We start from the raw sequence: 20,202 nt of genomic DNA, 5'->3' as shown, positions 1-20,202 counted from the left end.
CGTGTCTGACTGCGAAGTAGGACATGATGGCATACCATTGGAAGGAAGAGAGTCGCTGGATTTGCTGCTGATCAGCCGTTGGCCATCGCGGTGCAGGAGCAGAGCACGATTCAGGTCTGGGAGTAAACAGTAAGGCCTGAGGTAGTCACTACTAAGACGGGTTCCGCAATTTCAGCCACCAAGAACTTCCAGGGCATAGGTGTGTGGTTGCCAAGATCGAGAGTGATTGAGGTGGTGCCAACCACCAGTATCCCAGTCACTAGCTGTGCAAAGTTGCATGGGTGAAGGTGAAAATGTAGCAGGAGTGAGAGATGGTGTAATCACGCTGACATAAGCTCTGTTGACTAGAAGGTTGTGCATCTTAAACAAAGAGGCGAGACCCATCTGGTCGTAGATGAGACCTGCAGATTCTGTTACAAAGTGATGATTTGTGGAGACCTGAAGTTGACGAGCGATCTGATGCACTGGTACCAAGACGTGAGATCAGTTTGGGTATGAACAAGGCTGTATGCAACATAGTGCGCCAGAGCTAAAGTGAGTGTGGAGCCAGCAGAGGCAGTGCACGCTGTCGGGTGTAGTGCCCAGCCGACTTGCACTGTTTTTTACTGGGCCAGCCGGTGTGGCCGAGTGGTTCTAGGTGCTTCAGTCTGGAACCGCACGTCCGCTATGGTCGCAGGTTCGAATGCTGCCTCAGGTATGGATGTGTGTCGTGTCCTTCGGTTAGTTAGGTTTAAGTAGTTCTAAGTTCTAGGAGACTGATACCCTTAGATGTTAAGTCCCATAGTGCTCAGAGCCATTTGAGCCATTTTGTTTTTACTGGGAGGTAAGGGTCAGCGCCTGGGCGGAGGCGTACCACTGATAGTCTGCACTGTAGGCATTTTTTTATGTTTGTCACCCAGAAAACCTCATGGAGCAGTAGTGAATGCAAGGTTCAGCGAGTCCACTAGACGTTGGGTGGCCGGCATCTGCGTGGTAGGAAGTGCACAGTGGTGACCAAGATCACAGGCGGTGTGCTGGCTAGGCTCAGCTGGGTTCTTTTGTTGCCACAATTTAGGTGGGGATGCTGTCAGCTGTAGCGCATTTATGATGAGAATTAATGAACAAGCAGCTCTGTGCAAGCTCTAACATCCTCTCAGCCACGCATAGTTTGAAATCTAGTGGGGCATCCATGTACATGAGCATCGCTGATTGAATGCGCTCCAGCAGTTTTAATAGCCACAAATTCCACAGGGCATAATCCGGGAGTAGGCTCATATCAGTTTGCAGGTGAAGCTTGTGCCACAGTGTGAAAGGCCTTCTGCGATCGATTGAAGTTTCGTTTATCACTAGATGAAATTGTTCCTCTGCTGAATGGGATACGCGTTGGAGCAGTAGGGCCTTGACAGGCTTGTATTTGTTTGTGTGTGGCCATCAAGCAGAAAGTCACTAATGGGATTGGAATTATCACTGAGGTCGTTGAGAAGTACTGCAAATTTGTCATTGTCCTCACTGATGCCTGTGGACTGCGTTATGCACTCACTAAGAGTGAACCACAGCATAGGCGAGTCCATGTTCAACAGATGGAGTCTTGCTGAGGATATGCAGAATGATAAGGGTCATGGTTATGTGAGGCCGGCACCAACATGAGATGAGCACTGCCTGACACGGTAGATGCAGTATGAGCATCACAAAGTGGCAAAGAGATACACAGTCTGTAGGCACAGTAGGCATGGAAGCATGGGGAAGCAGTGCATCATAACATGGGGAAGAGAAATATACTACTGGCCATTAAAATTGCTACACCACGAAGATGACGTGCTACAGACGTGAAATTTAACCGACAGGAAGAAGATGCGTGATATGCAAATGATTAGCTCCTCAGAGCATTCACACAAGGTTGGCGCCGGTGGCGACACCTACAACATGCTGTCATGAGGAAAGTTTCCAATCGATTTCTCATACACAAACAGTAGTTTACCGGCGTTGCCTGGCGAAACGTTGTTGTGATGCCTCGTGGTAAGGAGGAGGAATGCGTACCATCATCACGTTTCCGACTTTTATAAAGGTCGGATTGGAGTCTATCGCGATTGCCGTTTATCTTATCGCGACATTGCTGCTCGCATTGGTCGAGATCCAGCGACTGTTAGCAGAAAATGGAATCGGTAGGTTCAGGAGGGTAATACGGAACGCCGTGCTGGATCCCAATGGCCTCGTATCACTAGCAGTCGAGATGACAGGCATCGTATCCACATAGCTGTAACGGATCGTGCAGCCACGTTTCGATCCCTGAGTCAACAGATGGGGACATTTGCAAGACATCAACCATCTGCACGAACAGTTCGACGACGTTTACAGCAGCATGGACTATCAGCTCGGAGACCACGGCTGCGGTTACCCTTGACGCTGCATCACAGACAGGAGCGCCTGCGATGATGTACTCAACGACAAACCTGGGTGCACGAATGGCAAAACGTCATTTTTTCGGATGAATCCAGGTTCTGTTTACAGCATCATGATGGTCGCATCCGTGTCTGGCGACATCGCGGCGAACGCACATTGGAAGCGTGTATTCGTCATCGCCATATTCCCGTATCACCCGGCGTGATGGTATGGGGTGCCATTGGTTACACGTCTCGGTCACCTCTTGTTCACATTGACGGCACTTTGAACAGTGGATGTTACATTTCAGATGTGGCTCTACCCTTCATTCGATCCCTGCGAAACCCTACATTTCAGCAGGATAATGCATGACCGCATGTTGCACGTCCTGTACGGGCCTTTCTGGATACAGAAAATGTTCGACTGCTGCCCTGACCAGCACATTCTCCAGATCTTTCACCAATTGAAAACGTCTGGTCAATGGTGGCTGAGCAACTGGCTCATCACAATACGCAAGTGACTACTCTTGATGAACTGTAGTATCGTGTTGAAGCTGCATGGGCAGCTGTAACTGTACACGCCATCCAAGCTTTGTTTGACTCAATGCCCAGGCGTATCAAGGCTGTTATTACGGTCAAAGGTGGTTGTTCTGGGTACTGATTTCTCAGGATCTATTCACCCAAATTACGTGAAAATGTAATCACATGTCTGTTCTAGTATATTTGTCCAATGAATACCGGTTTATCATCTTCATTTCTTCTTGGTGTAGCAATTTTAATGGCTAGTAGTGTATGAAACAGTATGTGTGGCAGGCATGGAAGGGTTGGAACGGAATGAGTCATGAGGACACAAATGAATATGCGTTGCAATAGGCAATTCGCCAGGCGTGGTGGTGGGCGTGACTGGCAGGTCCACAAGAGGTGCTGGATGCTGTGAGCAAATGGTATGCTCACGAGGTAACGAATTTGTTAAGGCAGTTTGTTGAATCTGGACGTTACACGTGCGTGGAGTAGTTGCAGTGTGTGAGTATCGTGTGTACCGCTAGTGGCTACATGTGAATATGGGTGAGGAGTGGAGATGTGATGTTAATCAAGTGACGTGGCAGCAATCGCGATGCCGATGATGTGGGCGAATGCTGCATGAAAACATGTCGGGTAGTTTGCTTTTATGTCCAGGAAGATCACTTGAACCCATGTTATTTTGTCCAGGAGGTAGTAAATTGTTGTAAATGTTTTCGTTTGGACTAAAAGAGTGTATATGGGGATAAGTGTCATTATTTCCCACATGGAAGCTCAAGTACTATGTGTACTGACATATGAGACAGCAGGAAGCCATTGTTCAGCTGGAATCACATTCATTGTCATAGCAGAATTGCTAGGCAAATAGTAACCTGGCATCATTACAGTGCTGTCCTTGGTAAGGCACACTGGGAAATCAATATATTTTATTGGCCAGTTTGGTGTGAAGTGACATGAGTTCGGCATGGTAGATGTGGAAACAATGGAAGCAATGCCATTGGTTCACTACATACTGCTGAATTGGATACTTTGTGCAGGTTTTGACGAAATTGTACCATACTGAGGTAAGGAAAGTCCCTCAGAGTAGGAAATGGTTGAGCTGAAGGCAGCTGCTGCTTTGTAGTACAACAGACTGGTGTGGGGAATTTTACATTTTAAATATAGCGTGGTTGAAATTTCTGGTCACTACTGTAGGAAGTACAGTGGTCATGATAGTAGTTACATATAATAACAACTAACAGGTCGTATGATTCCATTTAAATACATTTTATTGTACTACAAGGTACAAAGCATGTTGTCACAAACATTCATCAGAGTGAACTAATTGAAGGTCCGTTGAGGTTAGATGAGCTACCTCAGGGCAGTGATATTGTTCTGGACAACTCCACGGAGTTACTACTACGCACACTTTTATGGGTGCTCTCTTATAGAATAGAAGTTTATGAGTTCTGAGAAAGAGATCTACCCTAACAAAGACATGACTGTACTCTCATTTTGCATATGGTATTTGCCCATATGACTCAATGGCTACTAGTTCCATCTCTTTCTTTGGGATGGTATTCTGTTGAGTCCTCTGCTAGTTTTGTTGTTGATTTTTACATGTTGACATCTGTCACAAGTGGTTAAAATATTTCTGACTCTTCTCGCTAAGCCGGCCTGAGTGGCCGGTGAATATACTGTTCAGGTCAGCTCATCTTCCGCCTATTACTGTCTGGACTATTTCTGTTCTGCGTTAATTTCCGTACCGTGTAGCCACGTCATATACTACAACACTGGTTAGGTTTAAGTAGTTCTAAGTTCTAGGGGACTGATGACCTCAGAAGCTAAGTCCCATAGTGCTCAGAGCCATTTTTAAAATCAGTACGCTACTATGTGCACAATCACAATGTAGCTGATCGAACGTACAGACTTAGGACGAAAACCGATGAAATACAAATAAAAAAAATTGTTCAAATGGCTATGAGCACTATGGGACTTAACTTCTGAGGTCATCAATCCCCTAGAACGTAGAACTACTTAAACCTAACTAACCTAAGGACATCACACACATCCATGCCCGAGGCAGGATACGAACCTGCGACCGTAGCGGTCGCGCGGTTTCAGACTGTAGCGCCTAGAACCGCTCGGCCACCCCGGCCGGCCGAAATACAAATCAGTTCCTTTCCTTAAGTAATACTGGCTGACGTAACACGAAATATAGACTGTGAAAATTGACAATTTTTTTCAAAGAAGGAGATTGTGTTATCCTGAGGATGACATATATAATCTGGATATGATTCAGAATATATGGACTGAAATCGCACCACAAGCAGGCAAAATCTGTGTTGGAAATTTAACCTCAAAAGTAATTTGTTCACTTGAAAGGGATGGTGTCTTAAAGTTGCTGCAGTGAAACTGTTGTGGGTTGTAATAGGTGTACATTAATTGCCTAGAAATTATTATTTCTGTTTAGTGGTGTTTTTGTGCCAGTAGGATGGTGATTCTGTTACATGGAGTGGTTTGCAAATGTAGTATATCCTTTTCCACTTTTCACTGGTTTAGGGGTTCAGAGTATCTTATTCGAAGTTTTATGTTTGTCTTTCACGAGTATTCTGAATGACAGCCGCTTAAGGCTAATTAACGTATGTCTGCATAACTTAAAATAAATTCAGCAAAACAAAGTGTTTTAATTATACTTTTCAAGGCTACTGGCCGGCCAGTGTGGCCGAGCGGTTAAAGGCGCTTTAGTCTGGAACCGCGTGACCGGTCCGGTCGCAGGTTCGAATCCTGCTTCGGGCATGGATCTGTGTGATGTCCTTAGGTTAGTTAGGTTTAAGTAGTTCTAAGTTGTAGGGGACTGATGACCACAGATGTTAAGTCCCATAGTGCTCAGAGCCATTTGAACCATTCAAGGCTACTACGAATCATCTAGAGTAAGTAACAGAAAATTTCGCATTCATGTAATATGTTTGTAAATCGTGGCTGTTAACTCCAAAAACTAAGAACAGAGGAAACAGTACTCGCCACGTTCTTTTCAAGACAGATATGCACATGCATTCGGCATCTTTTTAATAGCAAAAGCCGCATTGTAGCACTCGTCTCCAAGCACACAGTGACGTTGTGGTATTCATCTCATCCTTGAAGGTTAAAATCAAACCTCTCCTTGGTCCCATCAAACACTGAAGAGGGAGATCGGACGCGCTGTGGCCAAGCTGTCGGCCGATGTAATCGGGCGACCTCTGGCCGTGGCATCTGACGACCGTTGTCGCTGCCACTGTGAACGTAACCTTAGGCTCAGGTACATCGGCGGTAGTTAACGCAACTTTCGTGCTATAAATAATGCAAGAAATAGGGACCCAGCGCTGTGGTATATGACGTGACTACATGGTACGGATATTAACGCACTTGGAGATTAGATGAGTACTTGTTCCATAGATCATGAATACGACACTTCGTAATGATGTGGAATGTGTCAGGTTAACAAAAGGTATCTATACAAGATATTACATTACACAAAATATTACATGACACTTGATATTTTTAATTTTTTCTTTTTGGAGGGGGGTGGGGAAATTGCCCACTTACTAAACCCACAAATTCATCTAATGAGTATAAGGAATTGCCATTAAGAAATTCTTTCAATTTCCTTTTAATTGCTATATGGCTATCTGTCAGACTTCTGACGCAATGGTAAGTGACCAAAGACTTTTGTGGCAGCATAATTTACCTCCTTCTGAACCAAAGTTAGATTTAACCTTGAGTAGTGAAGATCATCCTTTGTCCTAGTGTTGTAGCCATGTACACTGCTATTACTTTTGAATTCGTTTGGACTGTTAATAACAAATTTCGTAAGTGAATATATATGTATATATATATTGTGAGGCTACAGTGAGGATCTCTAGCTCTTTAAATAAGTGTCTGCAGGATGATCTTGGATGCGCTCCAGCAATTATTCTGATTACACGCTTTTGTGCAATGAACACTCTTTTACCCCAGAATATGATGCCATACGAAAGCAGAGAATGAAAATAGGCGTGGTAAGCTAATTTACTGAGATGTATATCCCCAAAATTTGCGATGACCCTAATAGCATAAGTAGCTAAACTTAAACGTTTCAGCAGATCTTTTTCCAGTTCAACCCCTCATCAATGCATACAGCTAGATATTTTGAATATTCTACGTTAGCTACCGATTGCTGATCGAAGTCTATATTTATTACTGGTGTCATTCCATTTAATGTATGGAACTGTATATACTGTGTTTTGTAAAAGTTTAATGAGAGCCCATTTGCAGAGAACCACTTAATGATTTTATGAAAAACATCGTTTACAATTTCAGCAGTTAATTCTTGTCTGTTGGGTGTGATAGCTATACTTGTATCATCAACAAAAAGTACCAGCTTTGCATCTTCGTGAATATAGAATGGCAAGTCATTAATATATATTAAGAATAGCAGAGGACCCAAGACCGAACCTTGAGGCACCCCATTCTTGACTGTTCCCCAGTTTGAGAAATCGCTTGTTTTTTGAATATTATGTGAACTGCTTATTTCAACTTTCTTCACTTTTCCAGTTAGGTATGATTTAAACCATTTGAGTGCTGTCCCATTAATACCACAGTACTTGAGCTTATCTAGAAGTATTCCATGATTTACACAATCAAAAGTCTTTGAGAGATCACAAAAAATCCCAGTGGGTGATTTTCGGTTACTCAGAGCATTTAATATAAGGATAGGCGTGTTCTCAAGGTCGTACCACAGACGGATGGGTCCGGGCCCATTTTCCAGCGTCTGAAGACGCAACTTGCAGCGGCTACATGTGCGTTAAATAACACAGTGTTGTGGCCATCGACTACCAGTGGCCACGGTTGTTGAGGGTTGATTTACCTTCCTCTTAGTACGCGTGGGTAGTCCGATACTCACAATGGAGTTTATTCACCGTCAAGTGCTCATAATGGAGGTTGAAAAGCTGAACTGTTTTATGATGTTCGCCACACTGATTATAAAAATAGTTATAAGAAACAAGATGCATCGACGAGTGTATGTTAAATGCTTGTCGGAGACCGATAAGGAAATGTGGAAGCAGAAGAAAGAAATGAAACAGGTAAGCATTTGTAGTATTATTTATTTATAGTTCTTAAAATAGTATAGCAATAACATTTTCATAAGGACATAAAGAGCTACTCAGTCTCACTAAATACTATGTGGCTATTATGATTGCACTGACGTACGACAATAATCAAAAAACAAGGTTGTCGTCTGACAACCAATAACGAAGTAATTGCTTCTGATTTTGTGCTCAGTTCCGTGATTGTAGGCCTACCTATCAGTTCTGGACAGGTGTACTTCATTCCAGTCGGCGCACAACGCATAGTGCTGCAGAGGAAACTACTGGCTGGTTATAATTGAACTGTCCCTATGCAACACGTTACAACACGGAAACTAATTACCATACGAGTATCAGATTTGGTAGCATTGGTAGCAGAATATGGGGGGGGGGGGGGGCACGATTTCCATGCATCACAGCGCAACCGTCTAGTTACAACAACAGCCGCCAGGTGCTGTGATCAGTCATCGTGATTCACAGTCTCACACACCTGACCAATCTCAGTGCTATTGTCGACGTGTCAACATGAGCTTGGATAAAAGGAGCAAGGCATCCTCCTTGCCTTAATCTTTCTCCGAAACAGATTTGAAAACGATCGAATTATCAGCCGATCCGTCCCAAATGCTTGGCCGGTACGACCACGTGATCTCACTCCCTGTAATTTCTAGTTGTGGGGCTACCTGAAGGACAGGGTTTACCAGGGGAACATTCAAACATGTGCTGACCTGAAGCGCAGCATATCAAGAGAAGTAGTCAGCATGCCTACGGACACGCTTCGTTCTGCTGTGCAGAATGCAATCCTGCGCATTCATACTCTTCTGGACAATCATGGGCGTCATATTGAGACCCTTTTGTAGCAGTGATGGTACCGGTACGAATGTTATGACGTTACATAGTAGCACATTAAAAGTGTTTCAGTTGAAGTGAATCTGTATTATATCTCTTTCCCATGTATTTGACATTAATGCTGCCAAGATTGATAGTTAGTTCCGTGTTATAACGTTTTAAGTAGGGAAAGTTTAATTATAACCACCCGCTACGTCAACAATACATGGTGTAGCTGGTATGCTCCCTAGCCTGTGTCCTTTATTGCACAAAACTCGTTATTTAACGTATGGTATAGCCACGTCTCTGCGGTAAGAAAACGTTGCGGCATTTTTCGTAAAACTGCTACGGTCAAAAACGCCCATATAGCCTTACCCTTAGCCTTAAGCAAAACAGCAGTCAGTTTAAAAACAATGAAGAGTAAAGAACCTCAAAGGAAAGAAATCAGCCCTCCACAATCGAGTGCCTTGTTTCGACTCTCTCAATACCGGTATTTTCTCACAGAGAAGATGGTATTCTTCGCTTCTAAACTGAAACGTCTATTAATTAAACTCGTCCCCCCTTACATTCAGACTTAGGTAAATTTCTACGGACGCCCATGCATCGATGCAACTCTTCCTCTAAATACCAGTCTTGCATCTTTCTTTTCAAGGCTCGAGTTTATATGGTCGTTAACCCTTAAGTCAGTACTAACAGAGACTCACATACAGGGTGGTCCATTGATCGTGACCGTGCCAAATATCTCACGAAATAAGCGTCAAACGAAGAAAACTACAAAGAACGAAACTTGTCTAGCTTGAAGGGGGAAACCAGATGGCACTATGGCTGGCCCGCTAGATGGCGCTGCCATAGCTCAAAAGGATATCGGCTGCGTTTTTTAAAATAGGAACCCCCATTTTTTATTACATATTCCTGTAGTACGTTAAGAAATATGAATGTTTTAGTTGGACCACTTTTTTCGATTTGTAATAGGTGGCGCTGTAATAGTCACAAACATATGGTTCAAAATATTAGACGAACAGTTGATAACAGCTAGGTTATTTAAATTAAAATACAGAACTTAGGTACGTTTGAACATTTTATTTCGGTTGTTCCAATGTGATACATGAACCTTTGTGAACTTATCATTTCTGAGAATGCATGCTGTTACAGCGTGATTACCTGTAAATGCCACATTAATGCAATAAATGCTCAAAATGATGTCCGTCAACCTCAATGCATTTGGCAATACGTGAAACCGCATTCCTCTCAATAGCGAGTAGTTCGCCTTCCGTAATGTTCGCAAATGCATTGACAATGGGCTGACACATGTTTTCAGGCGTTGTCGATGGATCTCGATAGGAAATATCCTTCAACTTTCCCCACAGAAAAAAATCCAGGGACGTCAGATCCGGTGAACATGCGGGCCATGGTATGGTGCTTCGACGACCAATCCACCTGTCATGAAATATGCTATTCAATATCGCTTCAACCGCGCGCGAGCTATGTGCCGGACATCCATCATGTTGGAAGTACATCGCCATTCTGTCATGCAGTGAAACATCTTGTAGTAACATCGGTAGAACATTACGTAGGAAATCAGCATACATTGCACCATTTAGAATGCCAACGATAAAATGGAGGCCAATTATCCTTCCTCCCATTATGCCGCACCATACATGAACCCGCAAAGGTCGCTTATGTTCCACTTGTCGCAGCCATCGTGGATTTTCCGTTGCCCAATAGTGTATATTATGGCGGTTTAGTTACCGCTGTTGGTGAATGACGCTTCATCGCTAAATAGAACGCGTGCAAAAAATCTGTCATCGTCCCGTAATTTCTATTGTGCCCAGTGGCAGAACTGTACATGACGTTCGAAGTCGCCGCCATGCAATTCCTGGTGCATAGAAATATGGTACGGGTGCAATCAATGTTGATGTAGCATTCTCAAAACCGACGTTTTTGAGATTCCCGATTCTTGCGCAGTTTGTCTGCTACTTATCAGTTGCGATGGCAGCTAAAACACCTACTTGGGCATCATCATTTGTTGCAGGTCGTGGTTGACCTTTCACATGTGGCTGAACACTCCCTGTTTCCTTAAATACCGTAACTATCCGGCGAACGGTCGGGACACTTGGATGATGTTGTCCAGGATACCGAGCAGCATGCATAGCACACTCCCGTTGCGCATTTTGATCACAATAGCCACACATCAACACAATATCGACCTTTCCCGCAATTGGTCCATTTTAACACGGGTAATGTATCACGAAGCAAATACAGTCCGCACTGGTTGAATGTTACGTGATACCCCATACTTATACGTTTGTGACTATTACAGCGCCACCTATCACAAAGCGAAAAAGTGGTCCAACTAAAACATTCATTTATCTATACGTACTATACGAATATGTAATAAAAATGGGGGTTCCTATTTTAAAAAAACGCAGCCGATATCCGTTTGACCTATGGCAGCGCCATCTAGCGGGCCAACCATAGCGCCATCTGGTTTCCCCTTTCAAGCTAGACGAGTTTGGTTCTTTGTAGTTTTTTCGTTTGCGGCTTACTTCGTGAGATATGTGGCCCGGTCACTATCAATGGACCATCCTTTATATCAGAGAGCTGCAATGAGTGCAGTGACTGATAGCCTATTTTGTAGTCAAACAGTATCGCGCTTTTTCATTTATTTACGCACCAGATTTCTTTGTGTTGTCTTCTTGGATCTTTAACAGTCCTTTAACGATGTGTTTTCTCTATACAGTAGAGATTCGTCTGTGAACAGTTCTAGAGACCTACAAACGTTATTTGACTGTCATTTACATACACAAACATCAGCCAAGTAGAATGGCATGAATTAATCCAAACTCAGACCAGGTACTGAACTGGGGACCTGTGAATAGGATTACAGAAACTTGGCATATTCTTACACTCACTAGTAATCACGCTTGTGTGGCCAGTAAGGCCCCAGTTGCGCCAGACTCAGTACCGTAAAACAGGGTTAATAGAAACATCAGGGTGAACAGAAACAAAACTTCATATATACAATTACTTTGAATACTATAAGGTTGTACTGGGCATTAATTTTAACTATTATTGTTTTTGGTTTGGCAACACTTCAGACTAACAAGGGAATAATGTTTTGCTGGGTTGGCAACATTGTAGGTTGATGTTTATTCTTGTGTCTGTGATGATAGTTTTTAAGTTTTTTTCCTATCTACTTTCAACTTCTCTGGGAAGTAAACATGGATTCTACATATTACAGTTAATGGCATTGTAAGTACCGAGTATAACATCTATATAAAACAGTAAGGCTGGCTTTGATTCACTTTCAATGAAATCAGGTCTGTAAATTTTCAAATTTTTTATGTTATGTTTATAGACGTTGCGGGGTGAATAGCAACATATGAATTCTGGTGTTTCTATACACCCCACAATAACAAAATCTAAAAAAATCTATTAGTATGCCATATTAATACCTTATACTTTTCTAGTTATGTTACATGCACAACTAAAATATCTTCCTTGTTTCAGAGTTGCTGAGTGCACTAGTAGATTCCGATGCACCACTGCATGTTTACTGTAACCCTTGGACGTCCCTATTGACGATAAATCACAGACATTGCATCATGATTGTATCCAAAAAGCACAATGCCGACTTCTGTCCATGGGGAGTGACGCTTCAAACAGTCTGTGATTTGAACCTTTCCTGGGAGCCCAGCTTTAGTTTCTGATAAACCTCTGCAGCTTTACTGTAACCTTTGGACCATTACATTGACGATGAAGCACAGAAATTGCTTTAGGATTGGATACAAAAAGCACAATACACACTAGTGTCCAGGGGGAGTGACGATTCAATCAGTCTGTGATATGAAACTTTCCTGTGAGACAAGTATTAGATTATGATTAGCCACGACATGTTTACTGTAACCCTTGGGCCTTCACATTGACGATGAAACACAGAAATTGCATCGGGATTGAATACAAAAGCCACAATGTCGACCTCTGTCGAGGGGGAGTAACGCATCAAACTGTCTGTGTTTGAACCTTTCCTGGGAGTCCAGTAGTAGATTCCGATGCACCACTGGAGGTTTACTGTAACCGTTGGAACTTCGTATTGACGATAAATCACAGAGATTGCATCGTGATTGTGTACAAAAGGCACAATCCCAACATCTGTCCAGGGGGAGAGACGCTTCAAACAGTCTGTGATTTGAACCTTTTCTGGGAGTCCAGTATTAGATTCTAATGCACCTCTGCAGTTTTACTGTAACCCTTGGACCTTCACATTGACGATGTAACACAGAAATTGCATCGGGATTGAATGGAAAAGGCACAATGCCAAGTTTTGTCCTGGAGAGTAACTCTTCTAACAGTCTGCGCTTGGAACCTTTTCTAGGAGTCCAGAATTAGGTTCTGATACACTTCTGCAGCATTTCTGTATCAATTGGACCTTCACATTGACGATGAAACACACAAACTGTATCCATATTGAATACAAAAGGGACAATGCCAACTTTTGTCCAGGGGGAGTAACGCTTGAAACAAACTGTGCTTTGAATCTTTTCTGGGAGTTTGGTAGTAGATTCCGATACACCACTGTGAGGTTGACTGTAGTCCTTGGACCGTCACATTGACGATGAAACACACAAATTGCATCGGGATTGAATACAAAAGGCCCAGTGCTGGCTTCTGTCAATGGGGAGTAACCCTTCAAACACTCTGTGTTAAAATCTTTACTGGGATATATATATATATTGTGAGGCTACAGTGAGGATCTCTAGCTCTTTAAATAAGTGTCTGCAGGATGATCTTGGATGCGCTCCAGCAATTATTCTGATTACACGCTTTTGTGCAATGAACACTCTTTTACCCCAGAATATGATGCCATACAAAAGCAAAGAATGAAAATAGGCGTTGTAAGCTAATTTACTGAGATGTATATCCCCAAAATTTGCAATGACCCTAATAGCATAAGTAGCTAAACTCAAACGTTTCAGCAGATCTTTTTCCAGTTCAACCCCTCATCATGCATACAGCTAGATATTTTGAATATTCTATGTTAGCTACCGATTGCTGATCGAAGTCTATATTTATTACTGGTGTCATTCCATTTACTGTATGGAACTGTATATACTGTGTTTTGTAAAAGTTTAATGAGAGCCCATTTGCAGAGAACCACTTAATGATTTTATGAAAAACATCGTTTACAATTTCAGCAGTTAATTCTTGTCTGTTGGGTGTGATAGCTATACTTGTATCATCGGCAAAAAGTACCAGCTTTGCATCTTCGTGAATATAGAATGGCAAGTCATTAATATATATTAAGAATAGCAGAGGACCCAAGACCGAACCTTGAGGCACCCCATTCTTGACTGTTCCCCAGTTTGAGAAATCGCTTGTTTTTTGAATATTATGTGAACTGCTTATTTCAACTTTCTTCACTTTTCCAGTTAGGTATGATTTAAACCATTTGAGTGCTGTCCCATTAATACCACAGTACTTGAGCTTATCTAGAAGTATTCCATGATTTACACAATCAAAAGTCTTTGAGAGATCACAAAAAATCCCAGTGGGTGATTTTCGGTTACTCAGAGCATTTAATATAAGGATAGGCGTGTTCTCAAGGTCGTACCGCAGACGGATGGGTCCGGGCCCATTTTCCTGCGTCTGAAGACGCAACTTGCAGCGGCTACATTGCGTTAAATAACACAGTGTTGTGGCCATCGACTACCAGTGGCCATGGTTGTTGAGGGTTGATTTACCTTCCTCTTAGTACGCGTGGGTAGTCCGATACTCACAATGGAGTTTATTCACCATCAAGTGCTCATAATGGAGGGTGAAAAGCTGAACTGTTTTATGATGTTCGCCACACTGATTATAAAAATAGTTATAAGAAACAAGATGCATTGACGAGTGTATGTTAAACGCTTGTCGGAGACCGATAAGGAAATGTGGAAGCAGAAGAAAGAAATGAAACAGGTAAGCATTTGTAGTATTATTTATTTATAGTTCTTAAAATAGTATAGCAATAACATTTTCATAAGGACATAAAGAGCTACTCAGTCTCACTAAATACTATGTGGCTATTATGATTGCACTGACGTACGACAATAATCAAAAAACAAGGTTGTCGTCTGACAACCAATAACGAAGTAATTGCTTCTGATTTTGTGCTCAGTTCCGTGATTGTAGGCCTACCTATCAGTTCTGGACAGGTGTACTTCATTCCAGTCGGCGCACAACGCATAGTGCTGCAGAGGAAACTACTGGCTGGTTATAATTGAACTGTCCCTATGCAACACGTTACAACACGGAAACTAATTACCATACGAGTATCAGACTTGGTAGCATTGGTAGCAGAATATGGGGGGGCACGATTTCCATGCATCACAGCGCCACCGTCTACAGTCTATTCACCGAGAGCTGGGACGAAACATAAACAGTGTCACGTGAGTGACTACGCTCGTTTCCAGAGTAAGCATTCGGTGTTCACGTGATACGTAGGGGTGTGGAAAATCCTTGGCGCACGCTTTGCAGCTGGCGGCGTTCGGCTGGCTGCCGAACTGCCACAGCGGACCGTGAGAAACCTGAGCAACAATGTACGAAATAAATGTAACAATAATGTTAAAATAATGTTAAACTGAGTTCATTCTGTCGAAGCAGTTTTGTTGTCATTCAGGTTGCTAACAAAACGCTCCATTCAAACACAATTAATTGTTAATTTTATTAGCAATACCAGTAATAATAATGACAAAGGACGAAACAAGGTTCACTCTGTCGAACTGTTTTCATTGAGGTTTATAACAAACCGCTCCTCTCTCTCCTCTATAATGCAGTCTAATTTCCACATTTGAGTTTCCACTTTTTCTACGACATGGAGGACGCACTTGCTCCAATCCTGTGCAGTCACTGTTCTTACTGCTTCTTCTAGCAGTACTTTAACTTCCGGCATTATGCATGTTTTGTTTTTCGCTGCAACATAGCCTTTGATTCTGTCCACACTAACTCTATGGCGTTTAATTCACAGTGGTACGGAGGAATTCTGAGAACAGTTTTCCCTGCATTCTTCGCCATTTCATCTATTGCATATTCGTTGTGATTTTTAACTATATCTAAAAGTTCTTTCTTCAACATTCTTCAATATTTACCGTCTTCGAAATCTATGTTTTTAGATTTTAGCCACTCTGATATTTCGTGGTTATTGGAATTCGCACTGGGAACTTTTTCTTTTCTCCGAGAATGGTACGGCGCGTTATCAAGAACAATAACCGCATTTTACCTGAAGCCGAGGAAGAACATCTTGAAACCACTTCTCGAAGGTTTCGGCGCACATCTCCTCATGATAATCTCCACTTTTCTTGGATTCGAAAGTCCACACACATACTTCGACGAACCCTGCTTTGCTGCCAATGTGTGTGATAATCAGACGTTTCCCTATACCTAATGGGCCCTTGCTTCCGGTGGATAATGCGGACAGCAACGCTTGTTTTGAGGAATTTATAGTGTCATCTACCCAGACGTAACTTCGGGTATGTCCTGCGTTCACCCACGTCTCGTCCAAATAGTAAATGGGTCTGCCTTCATCTCTCAACCGTTTAATGGTTCAAAGATAACGCCGACTCTATAAAATCATGTCATCCCCGTCTATAAGCATGCTATCGCGCCCACACCGGACATATTTGAAATTCATTTCTCTCAATAACTTATAAAATGTAGTTCTCCGAAAATTGCCCAGATCTGCATCTACGTTCACGACTGTAAGCACTTTGTCAATTGTTGGCAATTCCTTACGAAAAAAAAGTGTACTTTCCTTCGTATCGCATTTCTATCGAAGTCATCAACACTTTCAGAAACTTTCTGTCGTAATTTTCCTTTCTTGGGAGACTTAAAAGAGTGTGTGGCCTTGTACTCACTCATCACACGATACATTGAAAAATGTCCAACACCTGTAGCTGCAGCTGTTTTCGAAACAATGTCACTCATCGACTGCTCTGGATGTAACTGTTCCGTTTTATACACATTAAGCACCATGTGCTTCTCAGGAGAACTTAATGATTTCTTATTTGCTCGCTTCTTTGGTAGACTCAGAACTGACACGCCGACCTCGCTCGCTGAATCTGTGGATGACATAACGAGGACAGCCGTATGTGATGCTAATGAAATAAGTGAATATATAAAATAAGAAACCATGCTATTGGATTCACACTTACTCTAATAATCGACAACTAGTCTTTCAAGCGTCTTTGCAGAAGAACTTAAGATATCCTAAAATGGTCGCTGCACAACACTCACAAACGAGCTCACACCTGCAACTGAGACGGCCACACTGACTGAGCGCCGCGCCCGCGAACCGCACAATGCATCGCTCTTAAAGGACAAACGGTTCCACCCATCGCATTCGAACAAACTACAAAATTAAATTCAAACCTTTATGAGACTTTTCTCGCTTACACCCCCACAGAAAAATTCAAACGGGAAAAGTTTGTAGCTTACTATATTTCGGATGATGATTTGGTAAACGTTCTGCATCAGACGTGAGATTTTAATTTATTACTTCACTATTACTGACTCTATTGGGTAGAAAATTTGCAGACGTCATCAACATATAGTAATGAAGGTAATTATAAAATTATTTTGCTGTGCGACACTCAGTTTAGGAGATATGGCGTGATAAATATAGAGTAACGCGGAAAAACAACTTTTCCTGAAAGCTTAAATATTTCTCTTTTTCAGTGACAATAAATTTTAATGTAATGTAAAAAAAGGTGTCGGAAGGTAGTTCTTGGATAACTTTATCAAGTTCAGGCGCCAAATTATAAAATAACACGACTTTAATTTTTTAATATCTGACGTCCTGCCTCGTACACCCGTGGACGGCACAGCTGTGGTCACGCGCCTTGCCGTGTTTACAATACGTCTCTTGTTTCGGTGAATGGAGTATAGTTACAACAACAGCCGCCAGGTGCTGTGGTCAGTCATCGTGATTCACAGTCTCACACACCTGACCAATCTCAGTGCTATTGTCGACGTGTCAACATGAGCTTGGATAAAAGGAGCAAGGCATCCTCCTTGCCTTAATCTTTCTCCGAAACAGATTTGAAAACGATCGAATTATCAGCCGATCCGTCCCAAATGCTTGGCCGGTACGACCACGTGATCTCACTCCCTGTAATTTCTAGTTGTGGGGCTACCTGATGGACAAGGTTTACCAGGGGAACATTCAAACATGTGCTGACCTGAAGCGCAGCATATCAAGAGAAGTAGTCAGCATGCCTACGGACACGCTTCGTTCTGCTGTGCAGAATGCAATCCTGCGCATTCATACTCTTCTGGACAATCATGGGCGTCATATTGAGACCCTTTTGTAGCAGTAATGGTACCGGTACGAATGTTATGACGTTACATAGTAGCACATTAAAAGTGTTTCAGTTGAAGTGAATCTGTATTATATCTCTTTCCCATATACTTGACATTAATGCTGCCAAGATTGATAGTTAGTTCCGTGTTATAACGTTTTAAGTAGGGAAAGTTTAATTATAACCACCCGCTACGTCAACAATACATGGTGTAGCTGGTATGCTCCCTAACCTGTGTCCTTTATTGCACAAAACTCGTTATTTAACGTATGGTATAGCCACGTCTCTGCGGTAAGAAAACGTTGCGGCATTTTTCGTAAAACTGCTACGGTCAAAAACGCCCATATAGCCTTACCCTTAGCCTTAAGCAAAACAGCAGTCAGTTTAAAAACAATGAAGAGTAAAGAACCTCAAAGGAAAGAAATCAGCCCTCCACAATCGAGTGCCTTGTTTCGACTCTCTCAATACCGGTATTTTCTCACAGAGAAGATGGTATTCTTCGCTTCTAAACTGAAACGTCTATTAATTAAACTCGTCCCCCCTTACATTCATACTTAGGTAAATTTCTACGGACGCCCATGCATCGATGAAACTCTTCCTCTAAATACCAGTCTTGCATCTTTCTTTTCAAGGCTCGAGTTTATATGGTCGTTAACCCTTAAGTCATTACTAACAGAGACTCACATACAGGGTGGTCCATTGATCGTGACCGTGCCAAATATCTCACGAAATAAGCGTCAAACGAAGAAAACTACAAAGAACGAAACTTGTCTAGCTTGAAGAGGGAAACCAGATGGCACTATGGCTGGCCCGCTAGATGGCGCTGCCATAGGTCAAAAGGATATCAACTGCGTTTTTTAAAATAGGAACCCCCATTTTTTATTACATATTCCTGTAGTACGTTAAGAAATATGAATGTTTTAGTTGGACCACTTTTTTCGATTTGTAATAGGTGGCGCTGTAATAGTCACAAACATATGGTTCAAAATATTAGACGAACAGTTGATAACAGCTAGGTTATTTAAATTAAAATACAGAACTTAGGTACGTTTGAACATTTTATTTCGGTTGTTCCAATGTGATACATGAACCTTTGTGAACTTATCATTTCTGAGAATGCATGCTGTTACAGCGTGATTACCTGCAAATGCCACATTAATGCAATAAATGCTCAAAATGATGTCCGTCAACCTCAATGCATTTGGCAATACGTGAAACCGCATTCCTCTCAATAGCGAGTAGTTCGCCTTCCGTAATGTTCGCAAATGCATTGACAATGGGCTGACACATGTTTTCAGGCGTTGTCGATGGATCTCGATAGGAAATATCCTTCAACTTTCCCCACAGAAAAAAATCCAGGGACGTCAGATCGGGTGAACATGCGGGCCATGGTATGGTGCTTCGACGACCAATCCACCTGTCATGAAATATGCTATTCAATATCGCTTCAACCGCGCGCGAGCTATGTGCCGGACATCCATCATGTTGGAAGTACATCGCCATTCTGTCATGCAGTGAAACATCTTGTAGTAACATCGGTAGAACATTACGTAGGAAATCAGCATACATTGCACCATTTAGAATGCCAACGATAAAATGGAGGCCAATTATCCTTCCTCCCATTATGCCGCACCATACATGAACCCGCAAAGGTCGCTTATGTTCCACTTGTCGCAGCCATCGTGGATTTTCCGTTGCCCAATAGTGTATATTATGGCGGTTTAGTTACTGCTGTTGGTGAATGACGCTTCATCGCTAAATAGAACGCGTGCAAAAAATCTGTCATCGTCCCGTAATTTCTATTGTGCCCAGTGGCAGAACTGTACATGACGTTCGAAGTCGCCGCCATGCAATTCCTGGTGCATAGAAATATGGTACGGGTGCAATCAATGTTGATGTAGCATTCTCAAAACCGACGTTTTTGAGATTCCCGATTCTTGCGCAGTTTGTCTGCTACTGATTAGTTGCGATGGCAGCTAAAACACCTACTTGGGCATCATCATTTGTTGCAGGTCGTGGTTGACCTTTCACATGTGGCTGAACACTTCCTGTTTCCTTAAATACCGTAACTATCCGGCGAAC

This window comes from Schistocerca cancellata, chromosome 4 (assembly GCF_023864275.1).
Source record: "Schistocerca cancellata isolate TAMUIC-IGC-003103 chromosome 4, iqSchCanc2.1, whole genome shotgun sequence".
Lineage (NCBI taxonomy): Eukaryota > Metazoa > Arthropoda > Insecta > Orthoptera > Acrididae > Schistocerca > Schistocerca cancellata.
This window is presented reverse-complemented; position numbering follows the sequence as displayed.